Below are 21,774 nucleotides of genomic sequence, written 5' to 3'. Positions count from 1 at the left end.
CTCCTGTGCCTGCTCCTTCACCTTCGTCCCAACCACCAGGCAGCTGGGGACACCAACTTCCACCTGGTGCTATCCCTACTGCTGTATAACTCTTCCCTTTTGGTATGTTTTATAAGCCTATTTTCCAAAGCATATTACCTTTTCTTACCAAAAGTAGCCCACAATAGCTTAATATTAAAATCTATCCTGCCACTTTTCTCCACCCCTCCTGACACGCACCAGAAGCCTGCAGGAAGTTTCAACAAAAGCCAGGTTGGTGCCTTTGTTACAGACAAAATTCCTGAACGCCATCAGCCATGTGTGATGGGCAGCTGGATTTTAATTGGGAACTGAAGGTCCTCCATGCTTTGCGATGCTTGACCCAAATGTCTGATTCATATAAAAATTTAATGCAAAGAGCTTATTTAATAGCTGTGATAAGTGGAAAGTGCTAATGTAGAACTCTACTATAATGTACATGAGGGAATACATACTTAAAAGGAAACAACTTCTCCAGGGATGACTACATAAAGAGAGCAACTTGCTGTTGCTTATTTTCTAGTAGAACCTCCAAACATAATTCAAAGACGCGAGCCTTCCAAGGCATAATGAGTTTTAATGACCACGTCATTAAATATTTCCTCATCTCTCCAATGGCTTTTCTGGAAAACCAGAGAGTAGAAGCTCAATTACAAACATGCAGGAGGCTGCACGCCACAATAAATTCATTAGAGTAGGAAATGAACGGCATCAAGATAACAGCGAATGAAAAATGTAACTCAACATGTTCCCATCAAATGTAACTACTGAAACAACTCACCAAAACACCACCATACATGAAACAAGGCAAGATAGAAAGAAATTTTACATCCCACAAATACTTGAACCAGCAGAATTAAAAGGACAAAGCAGAGAAAGAAACCCTGTCTATGGAGATAGGCCTTAACCCCATATTAAAAAAACAGCCAAACATTCTGCCTCCTTGCGGTTGCTGTTTCCAATTTCTTGACTGATTCAATCTCATCCCTTCCCAGTTTTTTCTTCTCCTGTTTCCAAAACCCACAAAGGACCATCAGCATGAATAAACATGCTTTATCATTAAAATCATCTGAAAATCAGTGAAGATGCAACACATCTCTGCTTTTGGGAAGCACCGTCATGTTATTTATCAGAAACAAAACCCCAGGAGGTCTGTTACCAGTTGAGCAATATCTCCACTAACAAGGACTTCTTTACCCCCACCCCCCTTTATATTTTCAAGCTGTGCAAATTTTCTCTAGAATCTGTAATATAGATATTTTTTTCCTTTCAAAGTGAAGACAAGGAATTTCATCCATTAGGCAACTGAATTGCCTTTTCTTGAGAAATGAACTGGACATTTCACACAAGCTATTAAAGATGCTTTATTGCAAGGAATGACAATTCTCAGAGCTTTATCAAATGAATGGCAATCACAGCGTATGGCACTCTGTTCTTTAAAGCGTCTGAGTTGGAAAATGATCAGTAGGAATGGATTCACTGCCGTGTCTGCAAGGAAACATGGACTGATATATTCTCACTTCGGGTGCATCAGCTTGATTTTATGTGTTTCTATCAGAAAGGATTCAAAACACTTTATTGCCAGTCTGCATTTATGGCATTAAATTAGTTTCTATGGAAATCTGATAGAATCTCGGGGAATTTTGCTTTTGAGCTGCTTCTATAGCAAACATAGCATCGGCTGCAGAAGGCACATGAAGCAAAATCCCTCCAAACTGATGAAGGTATTAAATGCTGAGCATCCTGCAGAAGCAGACTTGCAGCAGCCAAGGAGTTGGACCATCAGCCTCAGGGGTACACCCATGTGCTCAAGGCAAGATAAGAGGATGGGGTGCCTGTCTGCTGGCCCAGCCTCACTGATCTTCTTTCAGAGACAAAGCGCATTTTTCACCAACAAGGCAGAAAATATTTCTTTTAAAGAACTCAAGGGGGCAGGTGGGAGGTGCTGGTGTCCAGGAGGGATTCCAGTGGCACAGGGATTTACAGCCCTAACCTGAAATCCTGGCTATGTTATCATAGGCGAGTATATTTTCTTATGCAATCTGAATGCAGATTGCATTTCAATGCCCATCGTTATTTGTTAAGTCAATGGAACATATTTTAGGCACAAAAAGCTTAAAATAAATCCTTTCAATCAACTTTCCAAATTAATTATGCAAATGCTGTATTAAAATGCACAGATTATTATTACTTCAAATCTATAGACACTGTCACAGATACTCTGAGAGGGAAAGAAAATAAATGCTTAGTTACATACAATGAATAATCCAAAGAATGACCTGTCACATGCATCACTCTGAATCTTAAGAATGATGGTTCTAGCTGTAAACACAACGTGAAAACGTCAAATAACTTGGAACCTGTCACTGGCAAGAACACATTTCTTTAAGATCTTCTCTGTACTCAGTGATAGATTTCTATATATATATAGATAGACATATATATTTAGCATTTTCCCCTGCTAAGTTTCAAAGCCTTTCCCTTAAAACATACCCTACATGATGTTCCAGTAGGTGTGAATAATTATAATTCCTCAAGTAGAAGAACACTGTCATTCTCTCGATAAAAAAGAACACTAGAAGCAACAACATTCTGTTTGGTGATTCTTGAACTACAGCAAATGTTTTCCACAGAAATTCGTATGATGAGGAGCACTTGCTGCTTTGGAGTGTGAAAGAAACTCATAGGTAAGAGCTAAGTTCCTCATGTTTGCCTCGGGAAAGAGTCCCTAGCATGCAATACAAGCATGTTCAACAGGCAGGATTTTCTTCATTGCAAATCATGCTTTACATGACAAGTACCTTACAGGCAGAAACTGAGAGGTGCATGAAAGGAAGGGCAGGTGCCATCAGATGAGAGCACCCAGAATGGCAGATGCAGAAGGAATAACAACCGCCCTCTGTAGCTGGCACTGAAAAATTCCACTCACTATTGCCTATGGTATAAAAACAAATTACTACACATATCAAGCAGGTTTCAAGACAATGTTGTTATGTTTCTAATAGGACAGTTCTACAACTCAAGGAATTCCAGGTATTGGTTGGGAAAGAACAAGTGAAGAACTTCAGTATCTGTATGATGCCAGTGGCCATCTTGACTATAACAGTAACTAGACTGTCTATCTGCCCTATGGAACATTAGTCCTTTTTCCCTCTCCATTCCCAAGGTTCAGTTTCTAAGAACTCCTGCCACATATAAAAAATACAGAAGATACTAAATTTCATCCTGAAATTTAGTTAAATTTAAGTTTTGAGGAAATAATGATAATAAATACTAATGAACATAATACAGGAAAGTAAATGCACTCTTTCTTAACTGAGAGATAACTGGAATAGATCGAGGGTCTGTCAAGGAAAATACTGCTGCTGTACAGTTTGGTCTGGTTGATATCACCAAGCTGAGAAAAAAGACAGATCCTGTCAGATGCTGCTGCAAAAGCCATTATAACAAAGTTTAGCTGATGCAATTCTTGTTTGTCATTCACCATAGAGATTCCAGTTTTCCAAAGGAGAAGAGAAAAGAGAAAAAAAAATAAGAGGACCACTGAAAGCGTACATAAGAGGTACAGTCAATTTACAGAAAAAGTAAACAAGAATAATACCCAAATTTACTTACATTCAAAAGACAAATCCCTGTTTTGATGAACGCCTGGACAGCACGAAGATTCAGAAAATTACTCAACTAGCTCAATTTATTTTGCCACCAAAGCTAAAGGAAATTCTTATGTTTTGACTCAGGAAGAGACTGCATTTCACAATACACACATTATTGTCCAAATCCCTTAATCCCAACTCCAAATTGGTTGGAACGCTGCAGTTTAACATATGTCTAATATTCTTGGAAATTTAAGTTATTGGGGTAAAAGAACATGACCAGCTAACCTTTTTTTTTTTTCCCCTGTCAGAAAGAAAGCTGCTTTTTTAATTTTTTCTCTCTCCATTCAGTTATAAGACAGAGCATTATTTGCAGCTTAGTTAAGCTGACTCACTTCCCCAGGCTCCTCCAGCATAACTTTAACAAAGCCCATTTGGGAAGGAATTATTTTTCCTCCTTCAAAACTATAAGTCAAAATGGCATCCAAGCGTACTGTAAGAATAATACAAATACACTCTATTGCTGCTTGAAAAGGATGCTATTTAATTTTATATGTCCCTCCCCCAAGAAAGTTGGTGTTTGATTTCAAGATCCCCTCCCACCTCCTAAATCAAGTTAAGCCACATAGTCCTTCCCACCTTTTGGAGTCCATCTTTCTAAAAAGATTGTGAACTTCCAGCATTCATTGTACACGCATTGATCCCTTCAACAGAAAGTATCAGAGAAAGAAAACATGCACTGATCAAACAGAGCATGACATGAAGCGGTGATGTAAGGCTGTGCAAGACAAAAGTCAGAGGTCAACATGAGTTATTGAGTTTGGGTCTAAAGTAAAATAGCTCTACAGAGGCATAACATTTCCTGGCTATCTGCATCTCAGTGAATTTACACAAGCCCTTTACTTATCACTGCAAATCACTTCTATTCCTAAAACTGCTGGACCAGAGGAACAAAACAGTTGCTACACTTAAAACACTGCCATATTCATAACTTGTACATCAAACTCAGTTACTTGAAAGAGCAATACACCAAATGAACTAATTTACTCCTTTGACTCGAGTCTGCCTGCTAAATATTTTGCTATTGACTCTGGTCTAATCATAAGGTTTTAATCTACATTTTTCCTTTTACTATTAATAACAATATTTGCCTATTCAGATTGGGTTGGGAAATGCAAACAGAGGCTTGTTACCTAGTTAAACAGAAAACCCATCCACTGTAACGTTACATTAAGTCTACACAGTACATAACACACCTTCTATATTCTTTCCCTAGTCTTCATGGCCATCCACTCCTTCCTCAGATTCTTTCTGCTTTTTCCCTATTTCTGTTCTACAGAATGCACAAGATTGGATCTTTTTTTATAAAAGCAATCAGAACTGTTGTCAAAGTTATGAATTGCATGTTGTAACATCATAGCATCTTAGAGTTAGCTCTTTGTTAAGCATCGACCCATAGGCTTCCCAAAGTGGTGTTGTCATGTGCTTAGGTTTCCTATTTTAACATTTTCCCTCCAACTTACTTTTTGTTTTTAAGTAAGATTATTTTCATCCTTAGAAAGAGGAAGTCATTATGTTCAGAATGTTTACGCTAAATGAAAACATACATATTTCCATGACTGCTATTCAGTGACCATTGGGTGGTCTCAATCTCAATTGAGTTTCTGACCTGCAAGTGCTTCCCTTGGAGGAATTAACAAAGCCAGTAACAGTAAAGGAAACTTTACAGTAAACTTTCTAGCTCAAGGACTAGAAAGGTATAAAATCAACTGTTGTAATCACAACTCAAGATTAAAAGATTAATTTTTTTAATTTGTTTTTTTGTTTTTTTGTTTTTTAAAGTTGAACATACCCAGAAGAACCTCCCAAACATCTGCTTTCACTAAGTATTTAAATCAGTGTTTTCCCTGAATTGTATCAGAAGTTGGCTTGCGTTGCACATTTCTTGGGATGAGGTCAGTAGCATGCATTAATGCAAGGCTTCGGTTGCAGTAACAAGTGGATGAAGAGGGGAATCTATAGTCCACTGGCATCCTCCACCGGGAATCAGAACACTGCCCGATGTTGCATGTGATCAGCAATGTACTCTTAAAGCATTTGAATTTACCTCTTAAATTTGATAAGTGTAAGATATTCTTACTTCAGTATTTGACAACAATACACTAATGGGTGTTCTACTACACGGGAGGTCTTTGTGGGCCACCCAACTGTACTCCTTCCCAGCCTAACAGTAAAAGCTGTCACTTGTGATTTGAGTTTATTGCCCATGCTGATCATAACATCCTGCTGCTTACCTTTCACAGACAAAAATTATATTCTAGGAGAAATCAAACTCAAGTCATTCAGCACAAATTTTCAATTGCTTTGTCAACATCATCCATCCTTATCACAGGAAAATTCACTCCCTTTCAAACTCATGGTTTAATTACTAAGTATTTTGAAGAACTCTCTTCTGAGAGTACAACTGCAAACCAGTTCCTCAATAACAACGGGCACTTTCAGAAAACTTGAAGGCTCTTCCAGCTCTCCCACTTGCTTCCCGTAAAAAAACAGTATTTGGACTTATCATCTGGAGAAGTCTACAAAAGTGCTGAGAACAGTTTCTGTGTATTTTGATGCTCTATGAATCACCAAGAATAGAACATGGAGCCAAAAAACTGTGAAGCACGCACACACACAAACAACAACTAAGACCTGGGAAGACCTATTTTAGACCAACCAAAATGTATCCTTGACATATCAGGAAGAGACCAACAGGAACTCACACATTATGCCACTTCCACACGAGACTATTTACATTTGTTTGGACCCACAAATCAATATGTACATCAGGAACTAATAAAGCCAGCAGTACAGAGCAGATCTCCAGAGACCAGCCACATCTGTTCAGCAGTGCCAAGCTGCCAGCTGGAGAGAGTCCCAAAAGCCTTTACAGGGTCATCATGCACAGCAAAAGCTCGTGCTTGGCTAAAACCTTCCAGCCTAGAAATAATTAAAAATAAATAAATAAATAAATAAATAAAAAGTAATATATATTCTGCTAATTACATTAAGTAATTGAGTCATATTTAGCTCTGTTAATTAGGATGCTCTATTTTAATGGCTCTAATAATCACAGTGTTCACATTCTTCTTTTGTTCTGGTATTGCAATAAAAATTTAGCCTAAAACAACATCATTTCATTACTAAGTAAAAAAAATAAAATGAAACGATGCTACTAACAAATAATCTATTGAAAGTCCAAAGTAAGACACCCCGGATGAAGACTGTTAAGCACACAAGGGCATTTTATTTAAGCATAAATTTTAAGAATGTCCTCTCCCAGTGACTGTTATTGGGATCCTATCACGGGACAAAATATACGCTATTGCAGATGACAGCTGCCACCCTCCCCACGACATCCCTTGCTGGCACATAAGACCTTACAGGGCATAAAAGTTCTTGAAACAAGACACTATTACTGCACCAACCATCTGCTGGCCTATATGGAAAATTTCCCTTCCAAACATCCCTAAATCTAAAGTACAGAATCATCCATACACAGCCAAAAAATCCTTCAAACACACACATGCTGATGAGCGCTACAGTGAGTGAAGTCCCACCACATACCTTCCTCCTGCTTTGGGGGTGCTTGCTGCTCATTGCCATTTTTGCTACTAGATTTCCAGTTCTTTTCTTTCTGCGGCTCTCTAAACCTAACCTAAATGGCTGGTCCCTGCTGCAGCTCTTCACTAAACCCACAGAGATGGTGCTTTTCCCAAGCAAAAAAAGCCACCTTCCCATTATCATTAAGATTAACCTGTTGAAATCAGTCTGAGCAACTCAAGCCAACAACTGCTGCACAGTCTGTTTTATTAAAAGCAGATCACTGCTTCCAAACTCAACTCTTAGCAGCAAGCTGCATTAAAGGCTGCTACTTATACTCAAAGGTACAGAGTCTTCAAGGTTTTGTTGTTGCATTCATGGTTTTTGAATCCATGCAATGTTTCAGAGGAGCATCATCAATACTGCAGTGCCACCACAGCACATGGAACCCAACCTATGAAGGCATCTGAGATTATAAGGCTCACATTCAATTACCAACTCAGCTCCTAACTTTATATTCTTTTAAGCAGAGCTCGTTACACACATTACACCAAGCCACTCATCTGGGAATGCAGATGTCATTTGCCCACCTCTGTAGTGTGTTGTGAAGTTTTTATGATGAAGACATATTTCATCTTGTGGTGCTATATAAATAAGCAAAGTATTATAAACAATCATTTTTATCTGACTGGGGTTATGTCATATGGTTTGCTTTCTTTATGAAAGAAAACATGTACATAAAGTGTAACCAGATGCTGTTGGCAAAGGGTCTGCTTAATATGGACTCATTTCTAAAAACACGATTACAGATGTGGCCTACACCCTGAACCCAATGTTTAAGGGAAAATTCTCTCTATATGTAATCTTTTAACTTGTCTTCTATGTTTTTTCCAACTCTCTTACACAAAGTTTTTAGAGCTAGAATGTTAAAACACCCTCACCTTCTCACAATTCTATCATATCATAAAAACAATTGAAGTTTACCCTTACTTATGAAAAACTGAACATGCTGCTTAGGAAACACTGCTTTGTAGCAATCCATTCCTGCATCCGCTCTGAAAGAGAAACCTTCCAGGTGAGAACTAAGCTTGGACTGAGTTTCTTCACTACCTACTTCCCTAGCACTGCCCCAATTCATGAGCTTATTTTGAGAAGTCCATTAATGGTTACTATAACTCTACTCACGGAAGCAGAATTCATATGAATTCATATTCATATGAATACTGAATCCAGAATTGAAGAAAACTCTCTCTACATAATCATTTTATTCTCACTCTACATTCATGTTCAGACAAAATTAAATTAGTAAAAATCCCAAAGTGGTTCACAGTTACTGAGGTTATTGTGCTGGCAATGTATTTATCATTGCAATTACAGAACTTGAAGTAAGGTTAAGTAACCATCAGCGGCATCACTTCAATTAATGACTGAAAATAGTCCCCATCCCCATATTACCTCTTGGTTTGAAAAATATAACTGCGGAACTCTTTCAGAAGACACTGCCATTTAGAAGCACCTGCATTCCTCAACCTATGGATGGAGGCTAGTAGAAACACATGAAGATGTGCTTGTCTGTGTATTTTCTTAAGAGGGAACACAAACAAATTGAACAGCTTAGGAACCCAACACCTTCAGGTGGATTCTGACCACACTGAAGTCAACAGCAAAATCCCTTTCGTTTACTGGATGCCAATAGTTTCACACTATGGGCTGTCCCCAGCCAGCAGATGTCACATCAGCGAGGGCTTCAAACATCCTCCATAGCAAAGGATAACACTGCAGCATTTGCACAGCTTATATTAAGAAGTTAATTAAAAAAAAACCCTCACAGCCTGAGTCTTTCCATAGGTTAAGCCAATATGCAGATGGATTAATTAAATATTACAGCAATCTAAATAACCAGCTGAGAACTAAACATACTTGTGCCAGCCTTAAAGAGCTGGGAGGACCCAGAGTTTGGATCCCGCTGAGGTGTGTGTAGGCACAGCAACATGAGGGGGTCACTCACACTGACCTAATAGGGCACCCCAATTAGCCAGCTAAGGGTTGGATTTGCCTCATTGAAAGGCTGCCATCATCAACAGATTTCTCCAGAAGGCAGCTCAGACTGGGGATGTGACTAAGGACACCAAACAGCTTCTCCCTTCCTCTGCCTTAGGGATGGAGGCAAGGGGTGCCCAGAGAAGTTGTGGATGCCCCATCCCTGGAAGCATTCAAGGCCAGGCTGGATGTGGCTCTGGGCAGCCTGGTCTGGTGGTTGGCACCTTGCATGTAGCAGGGGAGGATTGAAACTAGATGATCTTTGAGGTCCTTTTCAGTCCAGGCCATTATATGATTCTATAACAGTTCCAGACAAAGCTGAGGAGCCACACCCAGTGCAAATCCCACAAACATCATGAGGTGCTACAACACAGTCCTGGCATATTTGATGCAAGAGATGCAAAGACAGAACTCAGATTATTTAGCAAGCTGCACAACTGCACATTTCAGTAGGTCCACGCTACTTTGCTGGAAAAAAGCAAATGAGATATCAGAACCTCACACCTGCTAAACACACTGCTCAGGAAACTGAGTTGCAGCGTAACCAAGTAGCATAAGGATGTGAGCTGTAACATTCACTCTTACACTGAGTTACACAGCAGGGTACCTCTCAGGCCACAGCTGCCTGCAGGTAACCAGGATTTTACATGCACCTACACTCATCCACCTGCAGGACCAACATGGCTGTTCTAATACTTGCTACAGACAGACCCCACTTTTACAAATGCTTTAATAATGTCAGCACTTCAGGGCAAACTTTTCTTCTCTCTTACATAACATCCATTGCTACAGTCCACAGAAATATTTCCAGAAGTTTACCCTTGGAGCAACATGCAGTTTTAACCTTTCTGTCAGCTTCTTTTTTCATCAAGAATCTCATAGCATTGTACATATATATGGTACAAGGGGAAAGAAAAGAGGAACCATTAAAAATGCTGCATTCATTGCATAGAACTACAATGCACTGCAGTAGCGTACTGCAAGTGCTCATCTCAGATCACACACAGTGTTTTTCCATGTCCAGACTGCATCTGCCAATGCACTACACACACTAAAGCCCAATGTGATGGCTTTTGCTTTAGCAGGGAGCTGCTTCTAACACGGGCAGCGAGGAAATAAGGTTAGAAAAGGAGTTCAGTTACATAAATGAACTGGAGTCTGAGGGAAAGGTTGGATATTAGGAACAACTGTTCCTGCTGAATTTAATGCTCCAGTGGCATTTGAATCAAAGGGGCTTCCTGAGTAAGCCAGAATTCAGGGTAACTGCATACAGACAGGATACAGTGATGGCACGTATTGCCCGAACTGTCTGCTTTTGGTCTTTCGGTTACTTCAAACATTCACGCTCCTTCAGTCTAAAACTCTGCTAAAAGCAAAACAAGCAACTGCCAATTGAAAATAAATAAATAAATAAATAAATAAATAAATAAATAAATAAATAAATAAATAAATGGGAAAACTAGCATCAGCCAAATCTGGCATTGTTTGCTTCAATTATATAGAATCATTACGTCCGGTCCTCGGGTCCTCTTTATTATACCCTCATTTCCCCTGACTGAAGAAATCTCTGTAGCAGAAAACCCTAAGGAGCTATAACTTAACAAAGACAGCATCCTAAGTCGGCACAAAGACTGCATGAATGAAGCCAGTAATCTGGGTATAGTTTAAAAAAAAATCAAAAAGAAAATTCCAGTGGGCAAAATGAAAAGCTACGTTTGATAATAAATCTTTTTATGAGATAGCTCAATACCCTTCCTCTTGGTACGGGAATGTAACTCTGTCTTCCTTGCCAAGAAGGAAAAAAAATCAAAGAAAACCCCACAGAACAAGAAACACAAGAAGACAAAAATGAAACAAGCCTCAGATATATTTTCAAAAAACATGGTATATTTTTGCATGAGCTTACATGGGATGCAGTGGCTGCGGTACAGCGGGGTGTTTGCATCGCTTTCTCTCTGCACAAAAGGGCCGTGATCCCAAACCCAGAGGACAGAGCCTGAAACCAGGCAGGAAAGCACTGTAGCTCTGATGTAAGTGAGAGGCAGAGGTTCTACGCTCAGGATCTGTGCATTTAAATGGTGTCCAATGTAATGCTGAGCCTTTGGGTGATTCATGGCGAAAACTCAGGAAACTTCAGCCTCTCTCTTTTGATTCATCCCACATTGAAACCAGGTCGGCCAGCACGCTGACACAGCCAGGGCTGTTATTTTTAAACACAGCCACAGTCTATTTAGCTAAAGCATCTTTACTCTGACTGAGCCAGTATTACTTTGATAAGACTCCTTAAGTATCTGCACTGAAGCCTGCGCATCACACCAACCAAAAAAAGCACAAACTTCTGGAGATAACACTACGATGCAGTTAGGAGATGGAACAGAAAATAAATAAGAAAAAAAGGCACAGGAAAAAGTGAGGACACCCCACTGAAGGACACAGAGCTATCTATGGGACGGCTGTGCACACTGTGAATGCCTATCATTCACCACCTGCAGAGATGAACTGGAACAATTTCAGTCAACTTCACAGCAAACAGCTTTCTGCTCTTTGGAAAGTCAGCATTAAATTTGTTAAAACAATTTCAGTGCCAAATTTGTTAGCGGTAACACTAGGCTTTCTTACACATCATTTAACTGCTGAAAACCTGGACGGAAGGAAAAGACAGCCAACGCTGTTTTGAAAAGCACATAAAGAAACCACAAGTTTTGATTGCGGGACATTTTGGGAGGCAGCTGAGCAGGGCTGAACCTGCCTATTTGTAGCTCTCCTCAATGCACTGGTTACTTCTTCAGTATAAAGTTGTCTTAAAACCACAAATTCATTACCAGAACCAAGCTCAAGCCACCATCCTTTCTCTCCAGAAAGCACTTTGGTTTACAAATTGCAGATGGTTAACACAAGAGACCAAGATACCTTGGTCTACCTGGTGCAGTGAAATTTTACTGTGGGGGTATTTAGCCTCAGCTTCTTGTCAATAACAGTGAAATTGAGCCAAAAAGTAAAATGAGCAATGTTACACGCTGCTTAATATGGAAACCTTTTTAATTTACAATGGAAAAATTAGCTGTGGACTTTCACGCTGTACAGAAAGGCTGCAGACTGAAGACAAGGTTGTAACGGAAAGCACCCCATCCCCATCCCAAGCACTGAGCCCTTGTGCTGCCCAGGACCATACACTACGCTAAGACCTGCACATCAGGGCAATCAGTCAGTCCCTTTAACTCCAACAGCAAGCTGACTTCAAGGACTTAATACAAAATGGGAAATACCCAAACTTGCAGGGACACCTTCCATCTGCCTGCACACACACACACTCTGTACATCCCCCTCCTTGCAGGATTAAGGGTTAGGTGAACACTGACATGTGCCTAACAGACACAACTGCATGATACAGTCTAAGGATAATAAAACAAGCAGACATGCTTCAATGCTTATCCCTACATATTTGTCAGCTTTTTTGCTCCTCCACATTCTATGAACCAGTTACACTGGCAAGTCCTGCTTTGGTTAACCCCATTTTTCTTGCTTTCCTCCCCTACGTGACAACTTCATCCTTCAAATCCAGCATCTAGGACAGGAAACTCCGAACTATCAGATAACAGGAATGGCTTTTAAAAACTTGGAAGGTTCTGACACATTTCTGAGCCTCTTAAGAATTGCCAAGATAAACAACAGACAAGGAGGTTTTAATTAAAATAATTTTGAAGTCTATGTAGTTTCTCCAAAACGTTGCCTTCAACCCAAAGAGCATCCCTTCTAACAAGACCTTTTCCCTACATATTCTGGGAGTACTGGAGCTGCCACCTCGCACCCCAATGCCTGGAGCCACGGCTTCTTTCATTCTGAGCTGTCTACAAACAACATTTACACACCTTTATTTATTCCCTTGAATTGTTTTTGTAGAGACAGGGAGCATAAGCAAGAAAAGTTTAGAAAGAAGGTGAAATAACCTTGGAGGAAGGACGTTACATTACACCATGTCACCCATAACAGTCGCCCCAGCATAAGTATATGCCAGTACGCATTGTTCAAGTTAACTAACAAACTGAAGAGTCATAAAAAAGAATGACTTGCATTACACGTTTACACATTATAGCTGGTAATTCTACAGCTTTGAGCCATCAGTTATATTGATGAATAACAGCGACAGCAGCGTATTATTACACGCCGAGTAAACAAATGACCTTTATCTAACTTTATTAAGGTAATAAAGGACAGATTTTTTTTTTCTTTTTCTTTTTTTTTCTTTTTGAGAAACTTCCTTCAAAGAGAGTTTTATAGCTCACCACCAGCAGGGTGTGGATTGAAGCTAAAAACTTTGAAATGGGTCCCTGTGAAATCTGAAACCAAAATACAGCAAAGGTCACCCTTCTGTGCTGAACCATCCCGTCCACATGCACGCTATATAAGCAAAGCTCTGTTAGCTGAGCCTCAGCAACAGCCCGACTCAACTCAGCCCCTGGGAACAGCAGCAACGTCAGGTTTCTCATACAGAGATAAATTTACTGCCTACAATACCTGTTACTATACATTTACAGCATGTTTGATAGCAGCCAGGCTCTCCCATTACATGGCAAACCTCAAGCTATTTTTTTCTTGTTAAAAACTAGCCCAGGTTATAAATATGACCCTGTTATTCTTACTCCCAACTCGAGCTAATTCATTTTGGTCATAATTTCACAGACAGCAGAGAGCCTTATGCAGAGTATTATCCAACCTTAATATGAAAGGAAGCAATATATCTGAGTTATTATCTTTTTAAACACCAAAGGAGACTATTTCAACAAGAAAACACGGTGAATTTTTTCCATCAGAGAGATAGGATCTCCAAATTCAAATCTGGAGACAACCAGACTGCTACACTTCACTCAGTCTTCAGGGCACCCACAGGAGTCCTTTCCACTGGATGGGCACACTGCAGGTATGTATGAGGAGTCTCATTTCCAGCTGTGGGAGCTCACCTGGGTCTGGGTGAGCTGAACTGATGTGGTTGGAGCAGCTCCAACCTCTGCCCCCAAGCACTGAGCTCTCTGAGCGCTCCCTTCCCTTGGCTCAGGCCACATCGCGTGCTCCTGCCAACTGAGGGAAGATCTGGCATCCTTTGCAGCACATAGATTTCACAAGGCGTAGGACTGAGAGGCTGACTGCCCTTGCTGGAGGGCACAGTTCTGGCAGACAACATCACAGCACACCGCACACGCTGCATGTGGCTGCTGGAGGTGGAGATGGCATCTTGATCCAGGCACTCGGAGATTCTCAGGCTTAAGACATGGTTGAGAACTGAGCAGCCTTAGCCATTTAGGCTTTGTGGAGGATTTGCCTTAGGGCATGTAAAGTTATAAACACTGATGCTTAAAAACAGCTAAGTTGAACAAACATGCACCAGGAGGACAGCATGCACACACGCCAGCACTGTTCACATTTACCCCCAAGTCCTCGGCTCCCAAGGAAACATCTGACACAGGCAGGGAACCCACTGCCCCTCTGCAGCCATAGGGTGACTTCTCCAGGCACCTCTGGTGTTTTACAGCTTAATGCTTTATACAGCTAAAGCACATCGTCTAGAGTTCACATGTTTCAAGTTGGAAGCTCCCTGGATTCATTTCAAGACGTATAAATTTTTTTATAAGCTAACCTGGTTTTGAGCACAGAACCCGCAGAGATATACAGATGTATTCAATCTCTTAGCACGCTGCAAGATTATTTAAACAAAGTTTGAAAGGGAAGGGAAAAATCCGACTGCCAGACCACTGGGACTCTTGGCTTTCTTTATGCTGGATTGTTATTTTCTTTCTTAATTAAAGAAAGATCTTATTTTTTCCTCAACACTAGCCCCATGATTTTTATTAGATCGATAACAAACAGGCCGACCCTATGAAAGGAGCTGTGCTGGTTGCGGGCTTACTTTGCTTTAGAAATCATTGCACTACCTACCACTGAAACGTGTCTCACAACTTCCTGTCTCTCCCTCAGCCACTCAGAGTTAAGCCTTTGCAATGAAAACATTTATGACAATTTTATTGAAAGATCCACCTCGGATTCTTTGCCTTAGAAGATGGAGTGCTCCATTCCAAGCCATGCACACACAGTCAGTGGGGTCTGCCAGGTGCCCCAACTGTGTCTCTGCGGTCTGCAGCCACTTAACACAGAGCACACACATGTCCCTGAATGCCAAGCCACATTCACACAAGCCACAACACACACAGCTCTGAATATTCAATCTATACCAATCACCATGCCTATAAGAAATCTGACTTGTATTCGCTATTATGTCAATTCATGGGAATGGATTGAAAAAAAAAGAACTCCAAACAATCATGTATATGTAAATCCTTTTGTAACTTTGAGAATTTCAGGAATAAGTAAATTATGAAGCCCAAGAAATGAAAATGCACAGTTTGCCCCAGTAGACAACATCCATTTAGTGAATGTGCTGATGGCCATAAACATCTCAGCTTTCTGCCTTCTTGCCCAGCAGTTGGGCCAGAAAAAAAATTAACCGTTTTGAATTTCTTGAACAAGAGTTTTGCTTTTGTATATGCTTTTAGGCAAGCATGCATTTGAAGCAAGCTGCCATTCAAAGCCAAAATTCCATAGGCTAACTGTGAACATTACAAAGACTTAAGACTCCTCAAATGACAAACTAACATAATACCTCAAATGCAATCATGATCTGAAACATGACGATGGGCCTGTAGGCACGGCCACAGTTTGATCACATTAACTATTTACTCATTTATTATGGCAGGATTACTACATCACAAGGGCTAATGTTGCATTCAGTTAGCAAAGGAGTGACGGCTGTTAATCTGAGACACAAACCAGCTTCTTGCACCCTATATTTCACAAACACCATAGAAACTGCAAATAAATACATCTGGGAAAAAAAAAAAAAAAAAAAAAAAAAAAAAAAAGGAAAAAAGGAGAGCCATAAGAGAAATAAGAGAATACATCTTTTCCTCTTCAGAGTACCATGTCATGAAATCTCAAAGCGAAATCTGAATGTTCTAGCAATTAGATACTTTGGTTTGGAAGGTTTGGGAGGGTAAATATAGTAGGTTGTCCTGCACGTAGCCATGGTTGGTGTGTTGAAAGTATACCAGAACAACAAACTGGCTTAAATTACATCTCGCTCCTGTTTTAGAACTGTCCAGGATCCTGGAGAAGTGACCAGGATGCAATTAATGCAGTTCACAAGTTCTCATGGAAATGGAAATAGCTGTGCATTTGTGTTGGAAAAAGCACAGGCTGTCACCATCTCACCAATGGAGCGTCACTGTTCAGCTCCACACAGAACTGGATGCACCACCTGGTATCATCCACTCTTTCTACCTCAAAAGCCTGTTTCCAATTTCATATTTCAGCTTATATTTTCCATATTTTCCTCTTTGAGGCTGCCTCTGCTAAGTATCTGCTAGATGTGCAGCGTCTGAGCCAAAACACTCCTACTCTTCCTGACATGAAGGCTCCTGAGTATGCTTTCCAATGCTAGAGTTTAAATTTCATGTTTAAATCCAGGATATTTTCTTTGGAAAGCACTATCTAACTTTCAAATACTTGACTTGGTGACCTTAATGAATCTTTAAGCATAGAGTTTTTTGTTTATAAATTTATAAAGACTAAAATGTGGGTGAGTCGTTGCTGTTCATTCCCGAACCGTGCACCTGAACTGGGCAATTTCTGAAATGCTGAGGCATCAATGCATGACCTGAAAGGCAGCCTGCAGGCTGTCCTCACCCAGCCCATGTTTGGAGGACAGCAAAGCAGCAGGTTGGCCAACCAACTTCACCCAAAGTCTTGGACCTGTGGTTGTCCTTTGCTTGGGATCTGCAAGGGAATGGGGGAAGTGCTGGAACAGGGAGCTAAGACCAATCCCTATAGCCAGAAAAGAACTGGAGGAGGTGAAAGCCCCCAGCATACACATCTTCACAAGAGTCGTGATTTCTCTTAATCTAAAATTTATTGAGTCACGCAGCCAATCTCAGCACCAAATGGTTTCCACAGGGTTAGGTCAACACTTCTAGAACTGACAAAATAGAAGCCTCTCTTCACCCAAAGTGAGTCTATGTTTAGAGAGGAAAACAAATATTTTGAGCTCTATTTCACCTTTATTATTTTTAATGCATTAGCACAAATAAAGTGAACTTATGCAATATGCAAGGGTTTCTGTTTTTCCCTGTATTTACCATCCAGCACAGGAACGCTTTGTTGGTACCATGCATATTGCAGTCAGACCTGACACTGACCACATGCTTGCAAACACAGGAAGACGCAGATCTGGTGGACCTTTGAAGAATGTCACACTCAGTGTAATAGTTACAGGTGACATGCATAACAATACCATAACAAATAGTAATAATAATAATAGTAAATGTATTGCTCTCACAGGCAATCTGCTCCCGGCAGCCACACTTGAGCAGACGACCTCTAAAGGTCCCTTCTAACCTAAACCATCCTATGATTCTGTGACAATACAATTAAACATATGCAACAATAAAAAGAGCCTGAAGACGAGATATGGTGCATGCAGATTGAGATAACAAACACGAGTTTTCATAGTAATTCAACAGAACCCCTCACTTTGGCCAATGCAGCCCAGCGTTCAGCTGAAGCTCCAGCCACCACAACCACCACGCTGTGCCGAGGACTCACACAAGGCAGCACAGTGACAGGAAGAGAAGCAGCAAGCTGCAACCTGACAGCAGCTTAACTACAATCCCTCAGCTGGAGAAGTACCTTCAGTGCATGCTGACTGCACAAGGAGAAGGGCGTTCCACCAGTTGCTCACTGCTGCAGGTCAAGCGAACACAAGGTGAGGAGCTACAGAGCTGCTTGCCCATTTACTGACCTTGCCCTCAGCCTGTCAGCTCACCCAGAAACTCCCTGCTGCTCTGAAGTCCCCAGGAATTTAACACGTTAAACAATACAAGGCAAGAAAAAGAGTTTCTTCCCATCCAAGATCAGAGCAGGTAAAGACTGCAACAGTGAATGAATCTATTATAATGGCGCCTTAATTAGCACTTCGTACCAGCTGATTGCATCCCTGCAAAGCAGAGTTTACATTACTACCATTTGAATGACATTAAATATAATAACGAATGTTATACGTTCCCAAGGTCTTGGCAAAGCAGTTACCTACATCAAATAGACTGAACCACGAAGATGCAGGGTAAAACCAAACAAAGGAAAACACCATCACTCTCAAATTAAAGGGCCTTCTTTCAGAAGCTTCTCAAAGAATCCCATGGAAATCCCAACTTCTTAGTACAAAATGTTTTCCAGTTTACTGCTTATTTTGAAGTAATAAACCTCCCCACCTTAGTCTGGGTTAAAAGAAAGCTATAATTGAAGGCACTTTCATACCTGACCAAATTCATTGATGCAATTCAAAATTGGTTTGTCTTAATCCAGTCCAAGAACTATCCACCACACAACCACATTTGTGATGACTTTAAAAGAAAGATCTCCAATTCTCATTTGTGATGCACCATGATTTCTGTTACCTTGCACAAAAGTTCCTCCCCACGCCAGTGACCTCAAAATTAATACAGGAAATAGATCTGCTTGCCACAGAGTTGAACGTGAACACATAATGAATAAGTTATTGCTTGTTCCCTATGAGACAAGGAGCTTTTAATTCACGCACCAAGAAAATGCTGCATGAAGACACTGCCTGCCGAGAGCCACCACCATAGCAGCACTACCACAATACAACAACTAGCATTTCAGAGCAGAGCTTACAGAGAAGCCCGTGATGTAACAGGAAGCAATGCTATCAAATAATATAGATTGCATTCTTCTGAGTCAATACCAAAACAATGACATACTCCATTTTTGAAACAACGGCACTAAGAGATTGCAAAATTGACTTACAAGAGAAACAACAGCCTGACGTTGCTATGGCCACTACAGTTACAGGATATTTCTCAAAGAAACAGTTTCTTCTCGTGTTCAAGCTAGCAAAGGCAACTTTGTATGTCAGCTCAAGGTCACGCAGGTCGCTCCCTATGCTAATTTTTTTTAAGCACTCTAATTCCAATGCCAGCCCTATGAAGCAGGCGGGGAAGGATGATTGCTGCAGGTCTTACTTGCAGCAAGAATTGTAAGAAGGCGGCCCCACGCTCACCTCCAGCACCACACGCAGTGGGGATGAGCCCAGCAGCGTCAGGATCCAGCCCATTCCATCCCGTCCCATCAGTAAGCCCACACCATTTGCCTGGCCCCATTGAATCTCAGCCACTCCACAAGCACTGCAGATGCATCCCCCCCAAAATCATTGCTTCCTTAAATAAAAGGCCAGCTGTGTCAATCCTCAGACAAGAGCAGAGGATAATAAGTGATTTAGCCAAGGCATCGCTGCACCCCCAGAGGTCCTGGAGATAGCAGCACTCCATCTATTGGCCAAGAATGAAGGGCTGCTCAGCCATCACTGCACACACTGATCCCGACATGGAGAACCCTCAGTCCATCTCCGCTTCAGGCTTCACATTCCCCCAGTGAAAACTAAACATCAGCAATGTCTTATTCTAAAAAACAACATGAAATCCTGAGAACCTGAGAATGCAAAGGCTTGTAAAGGTCAAATTGGTGAACGCCAGTAGTGAGAGTGCACAGAGTTCAGGAGCTCATGCACTCCTTACTCAAAGAGCATCCACCAACCCTATAGAGGAATAGGGCAGCTCCCAGACCCTGTGCCCACCCCATACACAATGCCCAGCACAGAACGCACCCGCACAACCCAAAATCTCCTCAACCTCAGCAAGGCCTGCAGTCTGGGGTCACATTTATCAACTTCACTCCTTTGGTACCAAAGCCGATTGCAGCAACAGCTTATCCTGCCCAAGAGTCATCCAGCAAATCCAAACATGGAGTCTTTTATAACCTTCTGGCAATCATTTTTTGCTATTTATTTTACATATAGATTTTAAAACTCAGCTCCCTCACAGATGAGCTCCATAAAGCTGAGGAACAACCTCTTCCCTCTGCTTAGGACCACATCACCACCTTCCTCTGGGGGTGGTGGCGGATGCAAAGCAGCAGACTGGGGCTCAACCCACCTGTAACATACAGATGCTGAGCAGAGCCACACTGCAGTCACGCCGGCTGGTAATGCAGATGCTGCCAATCTGCTGGATCGAGATCAGCTCCAATTCATAGACAACACGTATCAAACTCACTCTGAATTTTTATATAAGAGAAGAAAACAGTCTGCAAACTCAAGAATTGGGAGCAAGCTCCCCAGGGCCCCTTACAACCCTCCTCATTAAAGGCATAAATACTGAATTTTCTCCTAACGTACGCAGATGTACAGCACCGCATAACGAACACAGGACACAGAGCGGACCCCAGAGCTGTGTGTCTCCAGGAGCAGAGTGCGGAGAAGCGCAGGGCCAGATGTTGGTCACAGCTGTAGGGGTGCTGCTGGTGAGCAATGCCGTGCCAAGAATGCGTGTGCTTGGGAATGAGAATCCTGGCGAACGGCAAAGATGAAGCCGAACGCGATGGAACATTTTTAAAGCCCAGCCCTCGCGGAAGATATAAATTTGAAGCCTTTTTCTGAGCCTCGCACTGGCTGCCGCGTCTCGTGATAGCGCCAAGCCGCTCCATCGTTACCATCACTTCCCACACCGCCCTGCATTAGCGATTTCTGCACGGAGCCGCGCGCTATTTCAGATCGGCGCTGAGGCAAAAACACAGCATTGCAGCACCCGGAGCGCCCGCGCCCCCCCCCTCCCCACCGGCCGCGGGGCGTCGCACCCGGGGACGGACGGAGCGACCCCCGGTTCTTCGGGCAGCGCGGACGGGAAACGGCGCAACCCCAACAGCGACCGAGCCGGGCGGCTCCGCGGCGTTACAGCGGCCGGGTGACCGCTCGCACCGGGCTAAACGGGGGCAGAGCCGGGCCGCGCGGTGCTCCCGGGGCACGCAACGAAGCAACGCAGCCCCGCAGCCTTTGTGCGCCCGCAGCCGGGATGCGCGCACACACACACACATACACACACACTTCCACGCTCATGCGGCCGCAAACTTCACCCCCCAGAAGCCACGGGGGGAGCGGACATCTTGGGGCAGCCCCACACCGCCTCCCCCCCCCCATTCTCTGCAGACATTTTACCGTACCCCCACCCCGGCGGCTCGGCTCCCTCTTTCCCGTCCCCACCCCGAGAGGCAGCGGAGCCGCCCGGCGTTACCTCGGAGCCCCGCGCCTCACTCCATCCCTCCGGCGGCGGCGGGCGCGGGAGCCCAGCACCGCGGCGGGCGGGGAGGAGAGGAGGGGAGGGCTGGGGGCAGGACGGGGCGGAACGATGTGGCAGGAAGGGACACCTGGGCTCCTCCCCTCCGCTGCTATCTGCCCGCAAGCGTGCCCTGCCCCCCAGAGCTCGGCCAAGTTTGAGGGGCCGAGAGGAGGAGGAGGAGGGGGAGAGAGAAGGGGAGGAAGGAAAAAAATAGCGATAAAATAAAAAAAAAAAAATAGGAGGAGGAGGAGATGGTTCTGCCGAGGCCCCGCCCGCCGCCCTCCATTGTTGCTCCCGCAGCCCTT

General features: G+C 42.5%; 1 protein-coding gene across 8 annotated transcripts in view; it reads right to left on the bottom strand.

Moving 5' to 3' along the window:
* The window catches only part of ADD3 (adducin 3), a 98,064-nt gene that overhangs the window by 65,447 nt on the left and 10,843 nt on the right, over positions 1-21,774 (bottom strand). For 6 of the 8 annotated variants that reach the window (XM_085554689.1, XM_085554690.1, XM_015867162.3 and 3 more), the window contains exon 1: positions 21,425-21,493. The exons of 1 other annotated variant lie outside the window; for it this stretch is intronic. The gene's annotated coding sequence lies outside the window, so the exon portion shown is untranslated. Of the gene's footprint in view, positions 1-3,633; positions 3,764-21,424; positions 21,494-21,774 lie in introns of those variants that run through there. One more of the 8 variants, XM_015867163.3, reaches the window with a different exon arrangement.

Source organism: Coturnix japonica, chromosome 8 (genome assembly GCF_054131305.1).
Source record: "Coturnix japonica strain WE chromosome 8, WE-NBRP24, whole genome shotgun sequence".
Classification (NCBI taxonomy): domain Eukaryota; kingdom Metazoa; phylum Chordata; class Aves; order Galliformes; family Phasianidae; genus Coturnix; species Coturnix japonica.
The sequence above is the reverse complement of the archived record's forward strand: the minus strand, read 5'-3'. Positions and strand labels throughout refer to the sequence as shown.